This window comes from Scyliorhinus torazame, chromosome 11 (assembly GCF_047496885.1).
Source record: "Scyliorhinus torazame isolate Kashiwa2021f chromosome 11, sScyTor2.1, whole genome shotgun sequence".
NCBI classification, from domain to species: Eukaryota; Metazoa; Chordata; class Chondrichthyes; order Carcharhiniformes; family Scyliorhinidae; genus Scyliorhinus; species Scyliorhinus torazame.
Window position 1 is genome coordinate 37,558,574 of NC_092717.1, and position 26,263 is coordinate 37,584,836.

The 26,263-nt window shown below is 55.3% G+C and overlaps 1 protein-coding gene and 1 long non-coding RNA gene across 10 annotated transcripts in view; one reads left to right on the top strand and one right to left on the bottom strand.

Moving 5' to 3' along the window:
• Positions 1–26,263, bottom strand: part of neto1l (neuropilin (NRP) and tolloid (TLL)-like 1, like) — a 414,770-nt gene that overhangs the window by 210,942 nt on the left and 177,565 nt on the right. The window lies entirely within an intron of this gene.
• On the top strand, positions 177–14,268 carry LOC140385229 (uncharacterized). Its single transcript, XR_011933318.1, has 3 exons — positions 177–337; positions 6,755–6,852; positions 13,999–14,268. It is a non-coding gene; the product is annotated as an uncharacterized lncRNA (long non-coding RNA).

Consider the following 26,263-nt stretch of genomic DNA (forward strand, 5'->3'; position numbering starts at 1 on the left):
ATCATCTGTTCAATTTCCTTAACAAACACAATGTCTGACATCCCAATTGCCTTAGCTTTCTTAAACACGAGCAGAGTAAACCAAAACGATTACGCCAATTGCATCAGTGATCTTTGTGTTACCACACGCTTGTAATTGATTTGATGTAACAGATACAAAGAGTAAACGCTAAGGAGCACAGCACGCAGCTGAATCAAACAAAGAGCCTTTGCTATTGTAACATCGGCAAGGGGGAAGATGGAAGAAACATGCAAAGACTCTGGAGAGCTCTCCGATTTCAAAATAGTCAAAAGAAGGAAGTAATAGAAGCCTGGTAAAACCATATTAGCGAGATAAGGTAAAGGTACAAACGGACGGGGTGAATCTCAAATAAGGAAAAATTATGGAAATAACCAGCACCTGCTGCCTGACCTGCCAAGTATTCCCAGCATTGCCTGTTCTTATTTTAAGATTTTGAATATCTTTGAGGCACAGTTAGATAGATTCTTGATTAACAAGGGGGTGAAAGGTTGTTGGGGGGTAGGCAGGAATGGAATTGAGGTTAAGATCAGATCAGCTATGCTCTGATTGAATGGCGGAGTAGACTCGAGGGGCTGAATGGCCTACTCCTCTCCCAATTCATATGTTCCAGCTCCTACAGCATTCTGGCTTTCGAATAGGGCAAATCTTGAATTGTTTCTCAATGTTATAGGACTCAAGGTTAGATTGTAGCCTCAAAATTCCTCACATCTGTTTGCTATTCTTCTTTAGATGCACATTTCCATCAGACTTAAGCATTTTATTTTCAATTTTATTAAACCAATGAATACATTTCTTGAGCTACAAGGACTGACACTATGGAAGATTCTTATGTGCACTTGGGTGCTGGTACCCCCTTAGATTTCTACCAACAAATCAATCTGTGGATTCTGCTGGGAATAAAAGTCAAATGGGTCTTGAAATGAAATGAAATGAAAATCGCTTATTGTCACAAGTAGGCTTCAAATGAAGTTACTGTGAAAAGCCCCTAGTCGCCACATTCCGGCGCCTGTTCGGGGAGGCTGTTATGGGAATTGAACCGTGCTGCTGGCCTGCCTTGGTCTGCTTTCAAAGCCAACGATTTAGCCCTTGGCATCTTTATCTTCCCCATTTTTGTTAAAGTGCTTGCAGACAGCCTTAGCAATTCTCTGGAAGCACCACGAACTTCAGAATCCTCCGGTCCTTAGGATCACACCAATCTGTGAGGGTTGGTAGAATGCCCCTTTAAAGGGCGAGTTCTCAGAGGGTTATGTGACCCATTCGGACAACCGGGCCAGAGAGTGTGAATCCTGGGACTGAGTGCAGGTTTTCCCTGGAGTCTGGAGTTGTGGAGTACAGTCGCCTTCATCTCACTCCCTGTTACTTACCTTAATAAACTATTTATTAGTTAATCTACTTGGTGGTCACCAGTCTTTCAAGATACCACAGAGGGTGTTAAGTCTTTCTTTCCCAGCTTGTTAATATAGTCTGTTACATTATTTGGTCTGTTTTGAGCATGTTTCATCTGTATGGTAGAGTTGACTGGGACAATCTTTCCAGGAATGTGCATGCAACCCATGTAGTTTTGAATAATTAAGTTTGCAGTTATTTAAGTCATCTACTGAAATATTCTTTTTAAGTGTTTCCAGATTAACAATTTAACATGGCAGGGTAATTTTCAAAGGAATATAAAATTTGTTTTGGACATTGTTAGTACCAGTCCTCTTGAATACCAGTCCATCCACCACGTTGACCATTCACTCCCTTCACCCCAAGCATACTGTGACTGCAGTTTGTACCATCCACAAGATTTTTTTTAATTGTTTTGCGTGATGTGAGAGGCACTAGTACAGCCAGGCCAGCATTTGTTCCCCAACTCTAAGTGGAAGTTAAGAGTTAACCATACTTTGCTCTGGATTCACATATAGGCCAGACCAGATAAGGAGGACAGATTTCCTTCCCTAAAGACCATAAGACCATAAGGCATAGGAGCAGAATTAGGCCACTTGGTGCATCGGGTCTGCTCCGCCATTCAATCATGGCTGATATTTTCTCATCCCCATTCTCCTGCCTTCTCCCCATAATCCCTGATCCCTTATTAATCGAGGACCTATCTATCTCTGTCTTAAAGACACTCAGTGATTCAAAGGGGCATTTAAAGGGCATTAGTGAACCAGATGGGTCTTTACAAGAACGGTTTCATGGTCATCATTAGACTTCTAAAGATAACCAGATAGGTTATCTGGCCTGCCGGGATCCGAACGTGGATCTCCAGAGCAGAACCCTATGTCTCTGGATTGCTAGTCCAGTAACAATACCACTACGCCCCGGCATCCCCTAAAGATGCTCTGCCATGATTCACCCTATCTTCTTTGACATCACTCTCAATCTGCAACTTCTCCCACCTGGGAGAAGGCAACATTTTCATGAGAACTCCTCCAAATGTCTCTCCATGTCTCAGATTATCCTGATTTGGTCATATTTTGCCATTTCTGTTGCTCAAAATCCTGCAAATCCCTTTCTAACTGTTGGAGTATGGACTACAGCAGCTCAAGCAGAAGACTAACTGCTACTCTCTGAAAGGCAACTAAGGGATTGCTAAATCATGCTGATCTTGCTGGAGAACCCATATCCCTGCAATGAATATAAATATACAGCTTTATAAAGACCTTGTAGGCAAAAAATGTAATGTGTATTTCCAGTATGTATATATGCGTATAAAGGGTAGCAAAGGTGACTTCATTCCAACTGGGATAAATTAAAAGATTTTTTTTTCTTGCAAGCCAAACTTATAACTGAGTCAAAAATATGACTTATTTTCACAACATTGTGAAATGTGGAATATTATTTCACAGAAATGTCCTCCCACACACACCCAAAAATTGTAACATGCTAATAGCTACACTTTAGAAGTTTATAAATAGATATTTCACAGAATATATGACAAAGGTTGTCAAAATACCTTTCAGTTTGAATTCTGAGAGATGTCAAAAAAATGTCTCCATGCTTTGGTGCCTGCTAAGGATCTTATACCAATTGGGTTCAGGTGATCTTGATTCAATTTGTAGTCAGCAAGAAAAGAAAAATTAGCTTTTATATAATAATTTATTCTATCCTCGGGGTATCATATTCATATCTAATTAATTACACGTTGAAGTGTTGACTTGCCAAGCAATCACAGGACCCTTCCCCACCCATTGTAGAAATTGTTGCGATCTTCTGAAATTTGGCATTCTTGTGTTTGTCCTGATGAGTGCAAGGCAAAAAGCTTCGGCAAGATGTAGCTCTTTTCAACAATATCCATTTTGAAGTGCAGGCACTGTTGTGTTGCGGACAAAACAGCAATCCAGCAATGTCAAAAAATCAACAGATAAATTGTGTCTAGCTAACAATTAAATAAATGGATTGCTCCTGTGTTTATTGTATTGCTGACTGAGGGACAACTGTTGATCAGCCTATTAGGGAACCATGTGCTTCTTTTTTTTTCAAACCATGCAACAGGGACTTTTGTAACCCTCTTATTGAGCAACAAGGCCTTGGTTTATTTCATTTAAAAGATTGCTTCCCCAACAGTGTGTCATTCATACGATCATAGGAAATAGGAGGATGATTAGGCCATTTGGCCCATCGAGGCTGCTCTGCCACTCCAGAAGATCATGGCTGATCAGATTGTGGCCTAAACTCCAATTCCCTGTTTGTGGCTCTCCATGTTTCATTGAAGCGATGGTCTGAAATATGCGGTCTGGTGCCGGGATGTGACTAGAATCCATGAGCTTCTGACTCTCAGAGACAGGCAAGCTAAGAGTTGAGCAAAGCAGAACCTGCCAGAACAAGTTGATCGCATAAAAATAAATGCTTGCCTGGATTCTCCGGTCCCCTGCCCGCGGGCTTCCCATTGGCATTGGATGGCTTCAATGGGAATTCCCATTGCCAGGGGTGGGAGCAAAGAAACCCGCCATCAGCGAACAGCGTGCTGCTTAGAAACACGTGGCTCGGAGGCCGGAGAATCCCGCCCGCTGACCCTCATTAAGAAGTAATCGGAATCCAATGGGTCACAAGTACTGTCAAGATGTTAACAGTGAAGGCTGAGTCAATACTGACGCATTAGACCCAGAGGAGTTTCTTGCCAGTTTAGCCCACACTTAGCACTGGGGAGCTCAACTCAGAGATCGGGCCGCTATTTTGATAGGGTGCTCCGATCTCTAAGTGAGCTTGTTGGTCCCCCACACCCCTGACCCATGGAGCAATGTCTTTTACCCAATTAATTTTTTCCAATTAAGAGGCAATTTAGCGTGGCCAATCCACCTACCCTGCACATCCTTTTGGGTTGTGGGGGCGAAACCCACGCAAACACGGGGAGAATGTGCAAACCCCACACAGACAGTGACCCAGAGCCGGGATCGAACCTGGGACCTCGGCGCCGTGAGGCAGCAGGGCTAACCCACTGTGCCACCATGCTGCCTCCATGGGGCAATGCCACCCCCCCCCACCCCCACACACACACACACAGATGGACACTAACCCACACTCCTCAAGTGAGGTCAGCCCGCTTTAGGGTCCCTGGGTACCCCCTTTTCAGGCCCCCACAGGTCCCTATCCTTCCAGGGCCTCACCCATCACACCTCTAACAGCTCAGAGGCCCCTCCTTACATGTCCTGCACTCCCCTCACCCTTGACCCTTGGCATTTGCACCCTTGCACTGCCACCCTGGCACTCAGGCAGTGCTCCTTCCGGCTTGGTAGTGCCACCTGGGCACCTTGGCAGTCCCAGGTGGCCACCCAGGGGTTTCAAATGGCCGGGGAGACGCCCGGGTGCCATTCCGCCTGTTCTACGTTTGTGTGGACCAGTGGTGAACGGCGCTCGGCTGCGACCTCGCTGGGGAAGCCGGTGGATCCCGCGTTGCCAGTGGATACCAGGTAAATTTGTCTAAGCCGGTTTAAAACCGGCTTCGGCGCGCTCCATTTGGTCATGCCCCTTGTGGGCGTATTTCAGATTCGGACTGTTTGTGGGACTTGGGTGAATCCTGCGAAGCATGGTGACTGTCAGGAAGCCTGAGAGAGGGCTATCCCGGCGTTCACCGGCCGCACCGCGTTCAAATGAGAGAGCAAATCAGCCGGTGGATCACGCCCTAAGTGAGCCCCACACGTCCTGCTCATGTGCAATGTCACCCCTCACACACATGGGCACTACCTCACACTCCCTAAGCAAGGACACCTCGCTATGGGGTTCCTGGGAGCCCTCCTCTTCAGGCCCCCCAAGCCCCCTTTCAGAACCCCTCCCTTCCACGACCCCCACCTATAGCGCGTCCAATCTCCCAGAGGCCCCTTCTTACCTGCCTTGCACTCCCGCATCCTTCAGATCCCCTTCCACCCTCATTTCATGGGTATGGACCACTCTGCCTGTGACCCTTGGCATTGCCACCCTGGCACTCGGGCACCCTTGCACTGCCACCCTAGCACCCAGGCAGTGCTCCGGCCAGCTTTGCAGTGCCATATGGGAACTTTGTGCCAAGGTGCCAGCCTGGCAGTGCCAAGATGCCCACATTTCAGGGGAAGGGCCTGGGAGCCACTCTGCACTGACTCTGACCACCCAGGGTCTCCGATGGCCCTGGACACCCCCCCTGAGTATCGATCCATTGTGTGGACCAGTGCTGAACAGTGCCCAGCAGCAGCCTCCCTGGGGAGGCCAGAGTATTTACGGAGGCTGGTGGATCCCAGGCAGGTAGGCCATATGTAGGTTTACTTCTGCAAGCATTATTTGGTCCAATTCATTTTGGGCAGAGTTCCGACTCTGACCTCTCGCGAGACATTGTGGTCAATCCCGCAAGGCGCGGAGACTTTCGTGAGGCCTGCTGGAGGCCTCTCCCGGGATTCTCCGGCTATGTTGTGCTCTCACTTGAGCGCAGTGCGGCAAGTGAACCGCGCCCTAAGTGTCATATTACATGGAACCTATTCAATACTCAGCTAGGTGAGCTGCAGGAAAAACCAAAGTAGCATCATAAACCTTCGAGCTCTAAATCATGCAATTATATTTATTTTTCAGTTCATTCTTGGGACAATACGTAAATGTTCTCTTTAAAATTGCAATCGTTTTTATTGGCATTGCCAGAGCAAAGAGCAGCTGGGGCCTCTGTTTCGAATGCATTATATCTATCTGTCTCTAAATGAGAGCCTCATTCCAGCCTCCCCCCCACCTCCCCAGTTTCCGCCCCCCCCCCACCTCCCCCCCCCCACCCAATCGCCCCCCCCCCCCAAGGAGGTGCGGCACAGCCCTAGATGAAACCGACATGGCTGCACCCACCCATGCAGGCTGCATTGGCAGGACGCAGTGTGAACCTCTGCCAACATGTACATAACCGCTGGTCTGCAAGTATATGTCCGCCTAACACTGTTGCCCTTTATCTATGTCACCCCTCCCCCCCCCCCCCCCCCCCACTCTCCCAAAGGAGAAGCGCGCTCATAACAACGGGGAGCATGAGAGGACCGGAGGGGGTCCACCTGAATTGCGCCCCCTCACCGTTCATGAAGAGAGGGCCCTGGACCTTGCAGGCGGACCCGAGGACCGGGAGGTTGCGGATGCAGAGGTCGGGGGCGACGCAGCACCAAGTGAGACCCCCCACTGCCTGCCCCCTTCTCCCCCACCCCCCTTCCCCCCATCCCCCTTTCCCCCCTTCCTCCCCTCCTCCCCCCCCCCCCCCCCCCCCATCCCCTTCCCCCATCTGCGTGTCTAACCATGCATGCTGTATTGTGTATTGCAGGACCAAACTCGACCCACCCGTCCCTGCGGATGCCGACCACCCCCAGGACGTGCCAGGGCTCCCACAGGATGTGATGAACGGGAGGCGCTACCTAGCCGGTAGGAGGTTCACCTCTGTCACCGACCAACGGTCGGTCGCCTTTATGTTCAATAACGCACAACGGGGCAAAATAAAAAACAATAGAATTTTGAGGCGGAGGATCGAACTCTCCACCTACACGCACGATATCAAGTATCGTCCAGGGGAGCTCAACAAGACCCCAGATGCCCTGTCCCGCGGCACGTGCGCCAACGTGCAGGAGGACCGCCTGCAAGCCATCCACAATGAACTCTGCCACCCGGGGGTTACCCGGCTCGTCCACTTTATCAAGTCCCGCAACCTACCTTACTCAACCAAGGAGGTCAAGGCCATGACCAGGGCTTGCCAGATCTGTGCGGAGTGCAAACCGCACTTCTACCGGCCAGACAAGGCTCGAATCGTGAAGGCCTCGGGGCCCTTTGAGCGACTAAGTATGAACTTCAAGGGCCCCCTCCTGTCCACCAACCGCATTGCCTATTTCCTCACCGTTATCGATGCGTTCTCCCGCTTCCCATTTGCCATCCCTGCCCCGACATGACCTCTGCCACCGTGATTAGGGCACTGCACAGCATCTTCACCCTGTTCGGTTTCCCCGCTTATATCCACAGCGACCGGGGTACATCATTCATGAGCGATGAACTGCGTCAGTATCTGCTCAGCAAAGGCATCGCCTCGAGCAGAACGACCAGTTATAACTCACGGGGAAACGGGCAGGTGGAGAGGGAGAACGCGACAGTTTGGAAGGCGGTCTTTCTGGCCCTATGGTCGAGAAGTCTCCCAACCACCCGCTGGCAGGAGGTCCTACCCGACGCCCTACACACCATTAGGTCGCTCCTCTGCATGGCCATGAATGAGAGCCCTCACAACCGATTGTTTGTCTTCCCCAGGAAGTCTACCTCCGGGGTCTCACTTCCACCTTGGCTGACGGCTCCGGGACCTGTTCTTCTCCGGAGGCACGCAAGGCGCCATAAAACTGACCCCCTGGTCGAGAAGGTCCTATTACTACACGCAAACCCCAGATACGCCTACATCGAGTACCCCGACGGCAGGCAAGATACGGTCTCCCTCCGGGATCTGGCACCCGCTGGTTCCCCCACTTCCTCCTCGCAGTTCCCCTGCAGGATCCGGCACCCACTACACCACCCCCCTCCCGGCCCCACCCCCTGTTGGTGGGCACCTACCGCGCGCGCCCCCTAGCACCACCCCCCCTCTGCACACCCCGCCGGCGCCGGCACCACTACCCACAGCCCCAACTATTCCCCCTGCGCCCTGATCCGCTACCCCCACCCCGAAACAAGGCTCTGACCACCGTGCTCCCGGATGTACCCTCAACTAAGACGCCCGGGACCGATGCACCACCGCCCGAGCTGAGGAGGTCGTTAAGGACGATCAGGCCGCCGAGACGACTGGACTTATGATGGCACTTCACCCCCGCCGGACTTTTTTTAAAAACAGGGGGTGAATGTGATGAACGGTTACTGTACTCTTATCATCATGTAAGGTGATGTCCCCTTTAAGACCGGGCTTGGAACCCTGGGGGACTCAGCCTCTGGCTCCGCCCACCTGGGAGTCGTATATAAGGGGCCACCTTGTGGGCGGCACCCAGTTAGCATCAGTCTCGGCACCAGGCTAGTTCTGATCTTATTAAAACCTTCTTTACCGTTTACTCTCTAAGCATCGATATTGAGGGTACAACACAGGACATGGAACGACCCGGGCCATCAGGCATACGACGCCCCCACCCAGTGGCAGTGCGGCGACGCCGGAGGGCCACACCCAGCAACGGGGAGGGCAGCCACACCAACAGGCCCCCGTCCCAGTCGACCCAGGACACTGACACACGGGACACAACCACCCAGGACACCCACATACAAGACACACTCACCCAGGACTTGACTCACAGGACACTGACACACAGGACACAACCACCCAGGACACCCACACACAGGACACAACCACCCAGGACACCCACACACAGGGGGCGCAATTCTCCCATCGGGAGACTAAGTCGTGACGCTGGAGTGAAAACCAGAGTGTTTCACTCCGGCGTCGGAGGCCGTTCCCAGCCCCCTATTCTCCCAACCCCGGGGGGCTAGGAGCGGCGCCGTGTCATTTACACGCGCTGGGCCTTGGCGCCGCGTAAAAGCGGCGGCGCATAAATGACGTCACCCGCGCATGTGCGGATTGGCTGGCGCCAACCCGCGCATGCGTGGTTGCTGTCCTACCCGCGGACGCCCCGCAAGAAGATGGCGGATCGATCTTGCGGGGCAGTGGAGGAAAGGAGGTCCTCCTTCAGAGAGGCCGGCCCGCCGATCGGTGGTCACTGATCGCGGGCCAGACCCCTTTTGAGCTCCCCCCCCCCCGATGCAGGAACCCCCCTCGCTCCCCCACAGCCCCCCCCCCCCCCAGCGTTCCCGCGGTGTTCCCGCCGGCAGCGACCAGGTGTGGATGGCACCGGCGGGAACCTGTCGTGTTGGGCAGGCCACTCGGCAACGGCAAGCGGCGATTCTCCCAGCGGACAGCCGTGATTCGCTCCGCGCCTGTTTGGGGGGGGTTGGGAGAATCGCCTGCGGGTGTCGGGACGGCGTGGCGGGACACGCGCGGCGCCCGGGCGATTCTCCCACCCGGCCATAAGGCCAAAAAAATTAGACACTGAGTAAGTTGGCACAGGTGCAGGGCACAGTTTGGTTATAGGGGCTAGGGCACGTGTATGAGCTGTTTGTCATTAAAATTACTTTCACACCTACAGAAGCTGCCTCTGTGCTCTGTCCGATGCGTGCGGGGGTGGGGTGTGAGATGAACGCCATTGTGTGTGTGAGGGGTGATAGGACGTCGAGCTCAGGTGAGTGTGCCCCCACCCCCCACCCCGGGTCACCCTCGCCATCCCCCCGGGCAGATGACAGGACCGTGCGCTGCAGTGGCAAGGCCGCATGCAGGCATGGTCCGGGTGGAGGGTGTTACTGTGGCCATGAGTCAGACATTGTGGTAGTATGTATTGGGGGTCATGTGGGACTGGAAGCCCTAATGTCATTGGCTGACAGATCCCGGGTCCTGGTTGGCCGTTGACCTCAAGCTCCGCCCTGAAGACGAAGTATAAGAAGCCGGTGCCTTCCCCCGCAGGCCAGTTTACTATCGGGCTGCTGGGGAACAGACACGCTTAATAAAGCCTCATTGACTTCACTATATTCGTCTCACGGAGTCTTTGTGCGCTACAATTTATTAAGCGTGCCTAAAAAGGACTATGGAGCTCAGGATCATTCCAGAATGCCTGAGGATCAGCCCCCACGCAGTGAATGCAGCAGCAGCCTTCAAACACTGGCAGACTTGCTTCGAGGCCTACATCAGATCGACCACAGGCCGAGTCTCAGACGAACAAAAACTGCAGGTCCTGCACTCGAGGGTGAGCACGGAGATTTTCACCCTCATTGAAGACACCGACGATTTCCAGACGGCGTTCACAGCACTGAGAAATCTCTACGTTCGCCCAGTTAACCAAATCTACGCTCGCGACAAGACGGCAAGCTCCCGGAGAATCGATGGACGAGTTCGACGCCGCGCTGCTGATTTTGGGACGAGCCTGCAGCTGCCCGTCGGTGAATGCAAACGAACATACGGACATGTTAATGCGCGAAGCTTTTGTGGCAGGTATGCAATCCTCCCAAATCCACCAAAGACTTCTAGAAAAAGAGTCGCTAGGACTCTCAGAGGCACGGGCCCTAGCAGCCTCCCTAGATGTCGCCGCGCGTAATACCCGCGCCTACGGCCCCGACCGCGCGGCAGGCCATTGGGCCCCGTACGTACCCGTCGCGGCAAACCCCCTACCCCCCCCCGGACACCCCACAGGCTTGCGTGGTCCAAACGCCGAGTTGCACCGGGGGTGCCCGCTGTTATTTCTGCGGCCAGGCGAAGCACCCCCGACAACGCTGTCCGGCCCGCGCAGCCATCTACAAAAGCTGCGGGAAAAAGGGCCACTATGCGGTGGTGTGCCGATCCCGCGAGGTCGCCGCCGTCCCGGGGCCACAGGGAGCCCTACAAGCAGTCTATGCCTCCCAACCCCCCCAGCACGCCATGTGCGACCCGCAGGCGCAGCCGCGCTGGGTCCTGACCACCGCGGCCCCAGGAGAACTGGGTGCCCTGCACGCCGCCTACGCTCCCCAACCACCCTCCCCGCAGTCCATGTACGACCCGCCGCCGGCGCTCCCGATTTGGGTGCCGGCCAACACTCTCCACGGAGAGGGAGGGGTTTTTCGCGTCCCGAACGCCACCCTCACCCCCGTCCCGCGCCCCACGCCTGACACGCCGGCGCCACCTACCTGGACCCCGACCACCGCTGTCCCCGGTGAGGGAGCTCCTCGAGCTCGCGGCCCCACGCCTGACCCGCCGGCGCCGCCGACTTGGGCCCCGACCACCGCTGTCCCCGGCGAGGGAGCTCCGCGCGGTCCTAGCGCCCGCGGCCCTGGCGCTCGCAGTGAAGGAACTCCGCGCGGTCCTAGCGCCCGCGGCCCTGGCGCTCGCAGTGAAGGAACTCCGCGCGGTCCTAGCGCTCCCCAGACCCCCCAGCACACCATGTGCGACCCGCAGACGCCGCCATTTTGGGTTCCGACCACCACGGGGGAAGGGGCGCCGTTGTGCGACCCGCAGACGCCGCCATTTTGGGTCCCGACCACCACGAGGGGAGGAGGGGCGCCGCCATCTTGGACCGCCCCCGACCTGTACGCCGCATGGGGGCGGCCATTTTGTCCATCCCCGACGCCATCTTGGACGGCAACAACGGACCCCACCCCACTACTACAACCACAGCTCGCTTCGGTTACGCTCGATCAGGCTCGGCCCCGGACTCTCCAGACGACGACGACAACGGTCCTAATTAACGGCCACGAGACGCCATGCCTAGTCGACTCCGGGAGCATGGAAAGTTTTATACACCCCGACACAGTAAGACGCTGTTCCTTAACTACCTACCCCAACGCACAAAAGATTTGCCTAGCTGCAGGATCCCACTCCGTACAGATCCAGGGATTCTGCATAGTTACCCTAACGGTACAGGGGAGGGAATTCAAAAACTACAAACTTAACGTCCTTCCCCAACTCTGTGCCCCCACCTTGCTGGGATTAGATTTCCAATGTAACCTACAGAGCCTTACGTTTAAATTCGGCGGCCCCATACCCCCACTCACTATCTGCGGCCTCGCCACCCTCAAGGTGCAACCCCCGTCCTTGTTTGCGAACCTCACCCCGGATTGCAAACCCGTCGCCACTAGGAGCAGACGGTACAGCGCCCAGGACCGGACCTTCATTCGGTCCGAAGTCCAGCGGCTACTAAAGGAGGGCATAATCCAGGCCAGCAATAGTCCCTGGAGAGCGCAGGTGGTAGTAGTGAAGACAGGGGAGAAACAAAGGATGGTCATTGACTATAGCCAGACCATCAACAGGTACACACAACTAGACGCGTACCCTCTCCCCCGCATTTCCGTCATGGTCAATCGGATTGCCCAGTTTAAAGTCTTCTCCACCGTGGACCTCAAGTCCGCCTACCATCAGCTCCCCATCCGCCCAAGTGACCGCAAGTACACAGCCTTCGAGGCAGACGGGCGATTATACCATTTCCTACGGGTCCCTTTTGGCGTCACAAACGGGGTCTCGGTCTTCCAACGGGAGATGGACCGAATGGTTGATCAACATGGGTTACGGGCCACGTTCCCGTACCTCGACAATGTAACCATCTGCGGCCACGATCAGCAGGACCACGACGCCAACGTCCAAAAATTCCTCCAGACCGCCAAAGCCTTGAACCTCACGTACAACGAGGACAAGTGCGTTTTTAGCACTGATCGGCTAGCCATTCTGGGCTACATAGTGCGCAATGGGATAATAGGCCCTGACCCCGAACGTATGCGCGCACTCATGGTATTTCCCCTCCCGCACTGCCCAAAAGCCCTGAAACGCTGCCTGGGGTTCTTTTCGTACTACGCCCAGTGGGTCCCCCAGTACGCAGACAAGGCCCGCCCCCTAATACAGACCACGACCTTCCCTCTGTCGACAGAGGCTTGCCAGGCCTTCAGCCGCATCAAAGCGGACATCGCAAAGGCCACGATGCGCGCCATCGACGAGTCCCTCCCCTTCCAGGTCGAGAGCGACGCCTCCGACGTAGCTCTAGTGGCTACCCTTAACCAAGCGGGCAGACCCGTGGCCTTCTTCTCCCGAACCCTCCACGCCTCAGAAATCTGCCACTCCTCAGTGGAAAAGGAAGCCCAAGCCATAGTGGAAGCTGTGCGACATTGGAGGCATTACCTGGCCGGCAGGAGATTCACTCTCCTCACTGACCAACGGTCGGTAGCCTTCATGTTCGATAATGCACAGCGGGGCAAGATTAAAAATGACAAGATCTTAAGGTGGAGGATCGAGCTCTCCACCTTCAACTATGAGATCTTGTACCGGCCCGGAAAGCTGAACGAGCCGTCCGATGCCCTATCCCACGGCACATGTGCCAACGCACAAATTGACCGCCTCCAAACCCTCCACGAGGACCTCTGCCACCCGGGGGTCACTCGGTTTTACCACTTCATCAAGTCCCACAATCTCCCATACTCTTTAGAGGAGGTCCGTACAGTCACAAGAGACTGCCACATCTGCGCGGAATGCAAGCCGCATTTTTTCAGGCCAGATGGAGCGCACCTGATTAAGGCTTCCCGCCCCTTTGAACGCCTCAGTCTCGATTTCAAAGGGCCCCTCCCCTCCACCGACCGCAACGCGTATTTCCTTAATGTAGTGGATGAATACTCCCGCTTCCCTTTTGCCATTCCCTGCTCCGACATGACCGCGGCCACAGTCATTAAAGCCCTGAACAGCATCTTCACGCTGTTCGGTTACCCCGCATACGTCCACAGCGACAGGGGGTCCTCTTTCATGAGTGACGAGCTGCGCCAGTTCCTGCTCAGCAAGGGCATAGCCTCAAGCAGGATGACCAGCTACAACCCCCGGGGGAACGGGCAAGTAGAAAGGGAGAACGGCACGGTCTGGAAGACCCTCCTACTGGCCCTACGGTCCAGGGATCTCCCAGTTTCACGGTGGCAGGAGGTCCTCCCGGACGCTCTCCATTCCATCCGGTCGTTATTATGTACAAGCACTAATCAAACGCCTCACGAGCGTCTCCTTGTCTTCCCTAGGAGGTCATCCTCTGGAACATCGCTGCCGACCTGGCTGGCGGCCCCAGGACCCATCCTGCTCCGAAAGCACGTGCGGGCACATAAGGCGGACCCGTTGGTCGAAAGGGTTCACCTCCTCCACGCAAACCCCCAGTACGCCTACGTGGAGTACCCCGACGGCCGACAGGACACGGTCTCCCTGCGGGATCTGGCGCCCGCCGGCACCACGCACACCCCCCCCGACACCATCAACCCAACCGCCCCCCTTCCTGCCACCGCCGCACCCCGCGACCGCCCCCTTCCCAGGAGGATCAGTCCCCCTCCCCTTTGCACCGACAGCTGAAACCGTGCGGCTCCCGGAGGCGACAACACTGGTACAAGCACCACCACCACCGCCGGGGCCGAGGCGATCGACACGGACGACCAGACCGCCCGACCGACTCGTGGCGTCGATGTAAAACAAAGATGGACTGTCCAATGAACATTTTGTTTTTCCTATACCCTCTGTAAATAGTTGTAACAGGACGATACTGTCCAATACTGTACTACCATGTAACTGTTCTATCCTCCCAGGACCAGCCTGTAAACCCTTACCACCATACGAAGCATCACCCCGCCGGGTTCAATTTTGACAAGGGGTGAATGTGGTAGTATGTATTGGGGGTCATGTGGGACTGGAAGCCCTAATGTCATTGGCTGACAGATCCCGGGTCCTGGTTGGCCGTTGACCTCAAGCTCCGCCCTGAAGGCGAAGTATAAGAAGCCGGTGCCTTCCCCCGCAGGCCAGTTTACTATCGGGCTGCTGGGGAACAGACACGCTGAATAAAGCCTCATCGACTTTACTCTATTCGTCTCACGGAGTCTTTGTGTGCTACAGACATTATCTAACGATGTAGAGCCCGGAGCTCATCGCAGAGCGGGTTGTCATCATGCTCCACGGCATGCAATAGACCCGCTTCCACTGGCGACCAGGTGAGCCCTGCCCGTTGTGCCGCAGGTGGATGTGCAATGGAGGGGTGGTGCGCATGCGGGTGATATGGTGGTGGGCGGGGTGAGGGTGGGTGGGGTGAGGGTGGTGGGCTGGTGCTGAGCTGTCCGTGCCCATGCTCGGCGGTTCCCACCTCCCCCCCTTGTCTGTGAACCGTGCGGCTATCAACTTGTCCCGTGCCCGCTGGCCCAGCCAGTAACGGTGGGCAGCCTCCCGTCCATGTACAGCCCGTCTGTCCTGTACATTGCCCCCATTCTCATCTGGGAGGCCCGCCCTTCGTCGTGTTGCTCCCCCTCCCCCTCCCCCTCCTCTGCCTCCAGCACATGGCCCCTCTGCTGGGCTACGTTGTGCAGGACGCAGTAGACCCAACGATGTGGCCGACCCTCTCCGAAGGGTACTGGAGGGCCCTTCCCGAGCGGTCCAGGCACCTAAAGCGTATCTTCATCAGCCCAAAGCACTTCTCGATCACACCCCTGGTCGCTGCATGGGCATCATTGTAGCGGGGCTCCGCGTCAGACTGTGGCCTCCGTATAGGTGTCATCAGCCACGACTGCAACGGGTAACCCTTATCGCCCAGCAACCAGCCCCAGCCGGGGTAGGGGGGAGTTTCGCTCGAACATGGCGGTGATGAACGATTGTGCCAATATGAAGGAGTCATGCACACTGCCCGGGTACCGGGTGCAGACGTGTATGATCCTCATCCGGTGGTCACATACCAACTGCACGTTCATAGAGTAGGTCCCCTTCCGGTTTGTGAACAGATCCCTGTTATCCGATGGTAGCCGCATGGCGACGTGCATCCCATTGATCGCCCCCTGGACCATGGGTATCCTGGCCATGACAGCGAAGCCTGCTGCCCGGGCATCCTGGTGGACACGGTCCACAGGGAACTGAATATAGTGATCCGCGATGTCGTACAGGGAGTCAGTCACTGCACGGATGCACCTGTGCACCGATGCCTGGGAAATGCCGGACAGGTCTCCACTCGGCGACTGGAACAACCCCGTCGCGTAGAAGTTCAAGGCCGCCGTAACCTTGACGTCCACCGGGAGAGGGTGTCCTCCCCCAGTGCCAAGCGGTGCCAGGTGTGCCATGAGATGCCAGAAATATGGGCGATGGTTTCCCAGCTCATCCTGAGTCTCCTCCTCCATGCCTGGTCCGTGAGGTCCTGGTACAACGAGCAGCGCCGGTACAAATGGGGCCTCGTCGGGCTCCTCCATCGCCGTGGCACCACCACCTCTTCCTCCTTGTCCTGTCGTGTGGGCAGCCCTCCAGCCTGGGTGGCTGACACCTGCCCCTCTGCGGCACTCTCCACTGCGGCAGCCTCCGCCGCCTCCCTGGCACGCTCCTGCTCCAGCTCCCACAGGGTAACATGTAGAAGGGCGGCTCCCGCCACGGCAGCCAACATCGCTGGGTGATGCCCAAACTTAATGGTCTGCAGGGGATGGGAGTTGTGGGTAGACGGCATGTTATCATTACCCATACCCCCCTCCGCAGCCAGATGCCATGGGCTGCATGGTCGCCACTGTTGCCAGCTGGCATCTGGCCAGGCAAAGCCGCCCCCTATCACCGGCACTCCCATCCCCGGCACCCCACATCACCGGCACCCCCAATATCCCTGGCACACCCCATCCTCGGCACCCCCCATACCCGGCACCCCCCATCCCCGGCACCTCCCATCCCCGGCACTCCCAAGCCATGGCACCCCCATCCCGGGCAACCCCATCCCCGCACCCCCCATCCCCGGCACCCCCCATCCCCGGCATGACCCCATCCCCGGCATTCCCATCCCCGGCACTTCTAGCCACGGCACTCCCGAGCCACGGCATACCCCATCCCCTCCCACCCCAACCCAAACCCCCACCCCCCACCTTCGGCACCGACTACGATCACTGGCACACACCCTCGGCCCTGGGCAGCACCATCCACCGGCACCCGTGACCCCCTCCCCCACGACCCCCCCCCCAGCTACGGCCATGCCGACTCCTCTCTGGCGGCCACCCCACCCTGACTCCTACCTCCTCGCTCCCCGTTGCCAGCCAGCATGACTGGGTGACGCCGTTAAAAAGCATGTCTAAATTACGCCGGCGTGACCTGGGGTCACGTTGCGGGACTTCGGCCCAGACGGGTCGGAGATTTGAAGCAGCCCATCGCATCGCGCTGATTGTCGCGATTCACCGAGGCGCGCGGCGCGATTCCCGTCGGTGCAATGTTTCCGACCAGCGTCGGAGCAGCGGGGCGGAATTCACACCGCCCCCCTCCCCCCCCCCCGGGGATTCTCAAACCCAGCGGGGGGGTTGGAGAATCCCGTACAGCATGTCTGACAATGCAGTTCTCCACTGGAGTGACATCCCAAACCCTCTGACTGGAACTTGAACCTTCTGCCCCAAAGGAGAGAAGGCCTCTCACTGAGCCATGGCCGACACGATATTGATACCTCTCACAACCAAAAACAGTTTGATAAAGGTAAAAGAATAATGGCTCTCATTGGTTTCGCTAATTTGTTGTTTTTCTCTTCCATCCTGTCTTGTAAGTGCTAAGTTATGCTGTAATTGATTTCAACAAGCGCCAGCTGTTCCATGGTACTTTGCATAATACTTCAACCAGTGAGTCTGAGAAGTGAGTGTCAAAAGGCTATAAAATCATTTAGGTGTCACACCCAAGTCCAACACTATCCTTATTAGCAGTCCACACATGTTCATTTCTTAAACAGATGGGAGGAAGGGTTCGAGGCTGACTTTGCCTTGGAAAACTAAGGTTAGTTTTAAATTCCCATGAATGTCATTTGCTGAAACTGAGTAACTTTGCACAGAGGAAAGATCAAACCGGATCATTTTTGAGTTGCATATGCCATACCAGAATACCCAATAATCCACAAGTAACAGGTTTTATTCATCCTTTATTGAATAGATAGGATTTTTTCAAATGTGGAAACAGGAAAATTGTAATTTTCTTGTTCCTTAAACCTTTTGCTTTGATTGGTCGACCTAAGTACAATACAAAATGTTGCAATGTCTTAATAATGATAATCTTTATTGTCACAAGTAGGCTTACATTAACACTGCAATGAAGTTACTGTGAAAAGTCCCTAGTCACCACATTCCGGTGCCTGTTCGGGTACACGGAGAGAGAATTCAGAATGTCCAAATTACCTAACAGCATGTCTTTTGCGACTTGCGGGAGAAAACGTTGTCATATGAGGAACGTTTGAAGTCACTGGGTCTGTATTCGTTGGAGTTTACAAGGATGAGAGGGGATCTTATTGAAACTTACAAGATACTGCGAGGCCTGGATAGAATGGACATGGAGGGGATGTTTGCACTTGTAGGAAAAACTAGAACCAGAGGACACAATCTCAGACTAAAGGGGCAACCCTTTAAAACAGACATGAGGAGGAATTTCTTCAGCCAGAGGGTGGTGAATCTGTGGAACTCTTTGCCGCAGAAGGCTGTGGAGGCCAATTCACTGAGTGTCTTTAAGACAGAAATAGATAGGTTAATAAGAGGATATGGGGTTATGTTGAGAAGGCAGGAAAATGGGGATGAGAAAATATCAGCCATGATTGAATGGCGGAGCAGACTCGATGGGCCAAGTGGCCTAATTCTGCTCTTATGTCTTATGAAACCAGAGCACCCAGAGGAAACCCATGCAGACACAGGGAGAACATGCAGAGGCCATATAGAAATTGACCCAAGCCGGGAATCAGGGGCGAAATTCCTCGTAATCGGCGTGATGTCCGCCGACAGGCGCCAAAACCGGCACAAATCAGTCCAGCATCGCGCCGCCCCAAAGGTGCGGAATCCTCCGCATCTTGAAGGGCCGAGCCTAACCTTGTGGGGCTAGGCCCGCGCCGGACTGATTTCCGCCCCGCCAGCTGGCGGGAAACTGACATTGCCGGGCGGCGCATGTGCGGGAGCGTCAGCAGCCGCTGACAGTTTCCCACGCATGCGCAGTGGAGGGGGTCTCTTCCGCCTCCGCCATGGTGGAGACCGTGGCGAAGGCGGAAGGAAAAGAGTGCCCCAGGGCACAGGCCCGCCCGTTGATCGGTGGGCCCCGATCGCGGGCCAAGCCACCGTGGGGGCACCCCCCAGGCCAGATTGTCCCGCGCCCCCCCCCAGGACCCCGGAGCCCGCCCGCGCCGCCTTGTCCCGCGGGTAAGAGAGGTTGTTTAATCCACGCCGGCTGGACAGGCATTCCAGCAGTGGGACTTCGGCCCATCCGGGCCGGAGAATCGGCGGGGGGGGGGGGCCGCCAACCGGCACGGCCCGATTCCCGCCCCCGCCGAATATCCGGTGCCGGAGAATTCGGCAACCGGCGGGGGCGGGATTCACGCCAGCCCCCGGCGATTCTCCGGCCTGCGATGGGTCGAAGTCCTGCTGCTGTCATGCCAATCCCGCCGGCGTGAATCAAACCACCTCCCTTCCTGGCGGGACTGGCGGCGCGAGCAGGCTCCGGGGGAGGGGGGGGGCGCTGGGGGGGGGGGTGCTGGCGATCTGGCCCCGGGGGATGCCCCCACGGTGGCCTAGCTCGCGATCGGGGCCCACCGATCCGTGGGCGGGCCTGTGCCGTAGGGGCACTCTTTTCCTTCCGCCTCAGCTATTGCCTCCGCGGTGGCCGATGCGGAAGTGACCCCCGTCCTGCGTATGCGCGGGGATGACACCAGCAGCCGCTGACGCTCCGGCGCATGCACGGCCTTCCGCCGACCGGCAAGGTCCCTTCGGCCCCGGCTGGCGTGGCGCCAAAGGCCTTTCCCGCCAGCCGGCGGCGCGCCAGCCACTCCGGCGCGGGGCTAGCCCCTCAAGGTGAGGGCTTGGCCCCTAAAGGTGCGGAGAAATCCACGCCGGAGTGGTTCCCGCAACTCTATCCCACCGGGAACCCCCCACCCCGCCGGGTAGGGGAGAATCCCGGCCCATATGTTGGAGATCCTACGTAGCTCTGGACAGTAACTGTTGAATAATTTTCAATGACCAGAAACTTCCAAACCAAAGAGACTGCATTCAGATTGACAATTTACTTGGCCATCCCTAATACACCAAATTGAAGGAGGGTGTTTCAATCTTGGCAGGCTGGAATAGAGAGTTACACAGGGAATCTTTCCTGTTGTTTGTCAGAAGGAGACTCTAGGCTAAGGGAAGAACATAGGTGGCTAGGTTTTCCCCTAATAATAGCGAGTCCGGAGATTTCTTGACCTGGTCATCCTGCCTGCTGCCTACCAGTTCCGGCCCATGCTATTTTCATAGTAGGGCAGCAGGAACAGGCTGGAATAAAGGCCATGACACCCAAGCAGGTCCCAGGCTGAAACGGAGGCAGGTAGATGCAAAGGTGGTTGGTTACAAGGCCTGCCTTTGTGCACTGGGATATCATTCCAGTTCTGTGCATAAATATTTGGCATTCTAGTCCACACCAATTTCCCTCTCACTCCATATCCAACATGGCCCCTACTGCCCTCATCCCCAATACACTGCCTCCCTACTCTCTTCCCCTTCATCCATCTTCCTCTGCATACCATCTTCCCAGCCATACCCTCTGCCCAGCCATACCCTCTGATGCACAATCAATGACCACTAAAGCGAGGTTGTAGTCCAACCCCCAGCAGCTCAGGTACAGAATGAGGGCTGCTGGGGCGGCACGGGTTCTTATACCCCACCTATCAGGGCGGAGCTATTATACACTCTAGCCAATAGCAAGCATACAGGTTCTACCAATGGTGCTTTAGCCTCTCAGGTACCATAATACCTATAATACCACATTCACCCACTGTTAAAAAAAAGTCCGGCGGGAGTGGTGGCCAGAAACTACAAAACATAACAACATGGTATCATTAGTTATGGAGGTACCGTAATACCTCCGTACAGTGTTTAATAACTATTCACAAGTCTGGTAGCTATGTACATTTGGTGGTTTATATTTACAGATTACAGTTAAAATGAAGCAATCAGTCGATCGGGGGCCCTAGTCATCCTCTGTGATCGTCGGAGCCTCGGTGGTGACTCCGGTGGAGACTCGGGCGTCTGTGACTCCGGGAGCGTGGCTTCGATCTCCATGGCAGCTTTGTCACCCCTAGACTACGCTGGTGGGGAAAATGGCTGACCTGGGAAGGGAGCGCCTGCGAGGGGCGTCGGTGGGTGGGGGGGCCTAGACGGGGCGGCGGAAGGACCGATCCTCCTGTAAGGTGCTGCGGTGGAGGGGAGGGTGGGACTGGTGGCTGGAATGTGCATGGAGTTCCGGCGGGCGGCAGGTCCCGTAGGGAAACCGTATCTTGTCGGCCGTTGGGGTACGCCACGTAGTCGTACTGGGGGTTAGCATGGAGCAGATGGAGCCGCCCGACCAATGGGTCCGACTTGTGCGCCCGCACGTGTTTTCGGAGCAGGATGGGTCTGGGTGCTGCCAGCCACGTCGGGAGCGAGGTGCCAGAGGAGGACTTCCTAGGGAAGACAAGGAGACGTTTGTGCGGTGTCTGATTGGTGGTTGTACAAAGTAGTGACCGGATGGAGTGGAGGGCATCCAGGAGAACTTCTTGCCAGAAGGAGACTGGGAGGTTCCAGACCGTTCTGTTCTTCCTCTCTACCTGTCCGTTACCCCGGGGGTTGTAACTGGTCGTCCTGCTCGAGGCGATGCCCTTAATCAGCAGGGATTGACGCAGTTTGTCGCTCATAAAGGAGGACCCCCTATCACTGTGTATGTAAGCGGGGAACCCGAACAGTGCAAAGATGCTATGGAGGGCCTTGATGACAGTGGAAGCGGTCATGTCTGGGCAGGGGATGGCGAATGGGAACCGGGAGTACTCGTCAATCACGTTCAGTAAGTACGTGTTGCGGTCAGTGGCGGGGAGGGTGCCTTTGGAGTCTATGCTGAGGCGTTCAAAGGGACGGGAAGCCTTTATCAGGTGCGCTCTCTCTGGCCGGTAGAAGTGCGGTTTGCACTCCGTGCAGATTTGGCAGTCCCTGGTGACAGTCCTGACCTCCTCGATGGAGTAGGGCAGGTTGCGGGTCTTGACGAAACGGAAAAAGCGAGTGACCCCCAGGTGGCAGAGGTCCTCGTGGAGGGCTCGGAGGCGGTCCACTTGTGCGGTGGCACATGTGCCGCGGGACAGGGCGTCAGGAGGCTTGTTTAGCTTCCCGGGACGATACAAGATCTCGTAGTTGTAGGTGGAGAGTTTGATCCTCCACCGGAAGATCTTGTCGTTTTTTATCTTGCCCCGCTGTGCATTATCGAGCATGAAAGCAACCGACCGTTGGTCAGTGAGGAGTGAATCTCCTGCCGGCCAGGTAATGCCTCCAATGTCGCACAGCTTCTACTGTGGCCTGGGCTTCCTTTTCGACTGAGGAGTGGCGGTTTTCGGAAGCATGGAGGGTACGGGAGAAGAAGGCCACGGGTCTGCCCGGTTGGTTGAGGGTGGCCGACAGAGCTACGTCGGACGCATCGCTCTCGACCTGGAAGGGGAGGGACTCATCGATGGCGAGCATCGTGGCCTTTGCAATGTCTGCTTTGATGTGGCTGAAGGCCTGGCGGGCCTCTATCAACAGGGGAAAAGCTGTGGACTGGATCAGGGGACGGGCCTTGTCCGCATAGTTGGGGACCCACTGGCCGTAGTAGCTAAAAATCCCGAGGCAGCGTTTCAGGGCCTCAGAGCAGTGAGGGAGGGAGAACTCCATAAGGGGGCGCATGCGTTCAGGGTCGGGGCCTATAACTCCATTTCGCACTACGTAGCCAAGAATGGCTAGACGGTCGGTGCTAAACACCCATTTATCCTTATTGTATGTTAGGTTAAGGATTACCCTTTAAAGCACGCCAGCTAGTGCTTAAAGATTGCCGCTGAGTTCGCCGCGTGGGGGCTAAGTTGCAGACACTCCGGCTTGATTCGGAGCTCCATCCTTTCTTCTTAAAAATCTAGCTTATTAAATTGATGCACGATCAATTACCACTAAAGCGAGGTTGTCGTCCAACTGAAGGCTTTAATAAGCCAGATGTTTCCCCCAGCAGCTCAGGTACAGAATGAGGGCTGCTGGGGCGGCACGGGTTCTTATACCCCGCCTATCAGGGTGGAGCTATTATACACTCCAGCCAATAGCAAGCATACAGGTTCTACCAATGGTGCTTTAGCCTCTCGGGTACCGAAATACCTATAATACCACACCCTCTTCCCCTCCATATCCTCTTCCCAGCCATACCCTCTTCCCCTCCATACCATCTCATCCCTGAAACGTATTGGCAGCCTGTGCCACTATCATACCCCATTGCCTCCAAATCTCCAGTGCCCCCATACCCCACGCATTCACAAAACCCTCTATGCTCTTTCACCCAGTATCCACCATGAAAAGAACTCATGAGTATCATAATAAAATTAAGATGTCTTTGAGATTTTTGTAAGGGCCACAAAGAATCCAGCACGAGTTTTAAGGATACAAAATAATAACGTTTATTTACTATAACACTATATACCTAACAGTAGCAGTAACTTCCCTTGCTACCTTCTCCTTCCTGCTGGTTCCTGAACTGGCCAGCTTATTTATACTAGGAGTTTTTCCGCCCCCCTCATTGGGGAAGTTCATACTCCCATAGGATTGTGGGATAGTCATTAGTCCCCAGCCAATCGTAAGTAGGCAGGTTATAACATCCCTCCCCCCCAAAGTCCAAGGAATCCACCGAAGACCCTGGCGAAGGAAGGCGTCGAACACGTTTGGCCGCAGGCCGGACGCCATTTGCACGCGGCGCTGGATCAGGCGGCGTATAACGAGACGGAGACCAGCGCTTCCGTGATGAACGGTGCGGTTGTACATCCACGGCCTGTGGACCCGAGGATTGCCTCTCTGATTCATCCTGTGTCTCCATCTCGGAGTCAGAGTCTGCTGCCTCCGTCATGTCAGCGTCTCTATCTCCATTCGGTCCCGTAACGACCTGCGCAGGCTTCGAGTGAGGCACCAGTGGAAGATTTTGAGGACTACCTTCCCTTGTCTCTGGTCTTTGCGGCTGTTGAACTGAGCTCCGGGGGCGGGGAATCTTTTGAGGGGATGATCTTCTGGACCGGACGTGGTCTACATGTTTTCGCTGGAGACGACCCTGGGCTTGCACTTGGTAAGATAAAGGGCCCGTTTGGCGAAAGATTACACCAGGAACCCATTGGGCACCACCAGCAAAATTCTGCACGAATACTGGGTCACCGGGCGCAAACTGCCGAATCGGACGATGCCGAGACAATTCCTGTCCCTGCCGTTCTTGTGTGCGGCGTACTTTTGCGCCAATGTCCGGGAAGACCATACTAAGGCGGGTGCAAAGTCTTCGGCCCATTAGGAGTTCTGTGGGAACTACCCCAGTCACTGCATGGGGGGTGGTCCTGTACGCAAACAAAAAGCGAGCCAGTCTCGTGTCCATTGATCCGGAAGACTGCTTCTTTAGGCCTCTTTTGAATGTTTGCACTGCACGCTCTGCCAACCCATTTGAAGCCGGGTGGTAAGGGGCAGTGCGGATATGGCGGATGCTGTTCATCTTTGTAAACCTAGCAAACTCCTCACTCGTGAATGGAGTGCCATTATCCGTGACCAGCACCTCGGGGAGGCCATGCGTACGAAATGATAAACGCATCTTTTCAATTGTTGCGCAGGACGTTGTCCCCTGCATCTTATGCACCTCCAGCCATTTGGACTGGGCGTCAATTAGTAGAAGGAACATGGATCCCTGAAAAGGGCCTGCGAAATCTGCATGTAAGCGTGCCCAAGGCCGCCCTGACCATTCCCAGTGATGTAGGGGCGCGGCCGGCGGAAGCTTCTGATGCTCCTGGCAAATGGAGCAGTTTTGGGCCACCTTCTCAATGTCGGTGTCGAGGCCTGGCCACCAGACATAACTCCGGGCCAACATTTTCATCTTGGTCACGCCCGGATGCCCATTGTGCAAGTCTGATAATATCAGCTCCTGGCCTTTTTCCGGGACAATCACACGCGTCCCCCACAAGAGGATGCCGTCTTCCACGCTGAACTCTGACAGCTTGGAGGAAAATGCCCGCAACTCGCCTGGGAGCTGTCTATGCTGCCCACCATACAGGACTATGTGCCAAACCTTTGACAAGACTGGCTCCGTCTGGGTCCACTCATGGATCTGTGATGCCGTGACAGGCAAGGTGTCCATAAAATTTAGGGTTGCAACCACCTCACCGGTCGTGGGGGTCGACATGGGCCCGGTCGATAAAGGCAATCGACTCTGCGTACCTGGTTTGTGCTCCAGAGAATACTCATATGCAGCAAGCAACAAAGCCCAACACTGGATCCGTGCAGAAGCAATGGGCAGTATTGGCTTATCCTCTCTGAAGAGTCCCAGCAGGGGCTTATGATCAGTCACGATAGTGAAATGGCGGCCGTACACATACTGGTGGAAGCGTTTCACCGCGAAAACCACTGCCAGGCCGTCCTTCTCGATCTGCGCGTACTTTTTCTCCGCTGCAGTCAGTGTGCGGGAGGCGAAAGCTATCGGTCGCTCGGCCCCGTTCTCCATCTTGTGGGACAGGACAGCCCCAATACCATACGAGGATGCATCACATGTGACGAGTAAAGACTTTCCCGGATCATAGTGGGTTAGTAACCCAGACGACGACAATTGTTGCTTTACCCGCCGGAAAGCGGTTTCTTGCGGCTGACCCCAAACCCAGGTGTGGTTTTTCTTTAGCAGCAGGTGCAAGGGGGCCAGCGTAGTTGCCAGATTGGGGAGGAACTTCCCGTAATAGTTTACGAGACCGAGAAAAGAACGAAGATGCGAAGTGTCAGTCGGGGTGGGGGCATGTTGAATTGCACGCACCTTCTCTGCGACGGGGTGCACCCGATAACCTAGGTAGACTACTTCTTTTGCCTGAAATACGCACTTTGTGTGACGTAAACAGACTCCAGCCTCCGAAAGGCGTCTAAGAACAGCCTCCAGATTTTCCAAATGCTCTTGCTCCGACGTCCCTGTAATCAACACGTCATCTAGGTAGACAGCCACACGTGGTAAACCTCTCAGAATGCCCTCCATAACACGTTGAAAAATTGCGCAGGCAGAGGATACTCCAAAGGGCAACCGTGTATATTCATACAGGCCCCGGTGTGTGTTAATTGTTACATATGGTCGGGAGGCAGGGTCCAGCTCCAACTGCAGGTAGGCGTGACTCATATCAAATTTTGTGAATGAGAATCCACCTGCAGGTTTCGCGTAGAGGTCCTCTATGCGAGGCATTGGGTATCGGTCGAGTCGGGAAACTGTATTCACTGTAAGTTTATAGTCGCCACACAAGCGAACTGTGGCATCTGGCTTCATTACTGGTACAATTGGTGC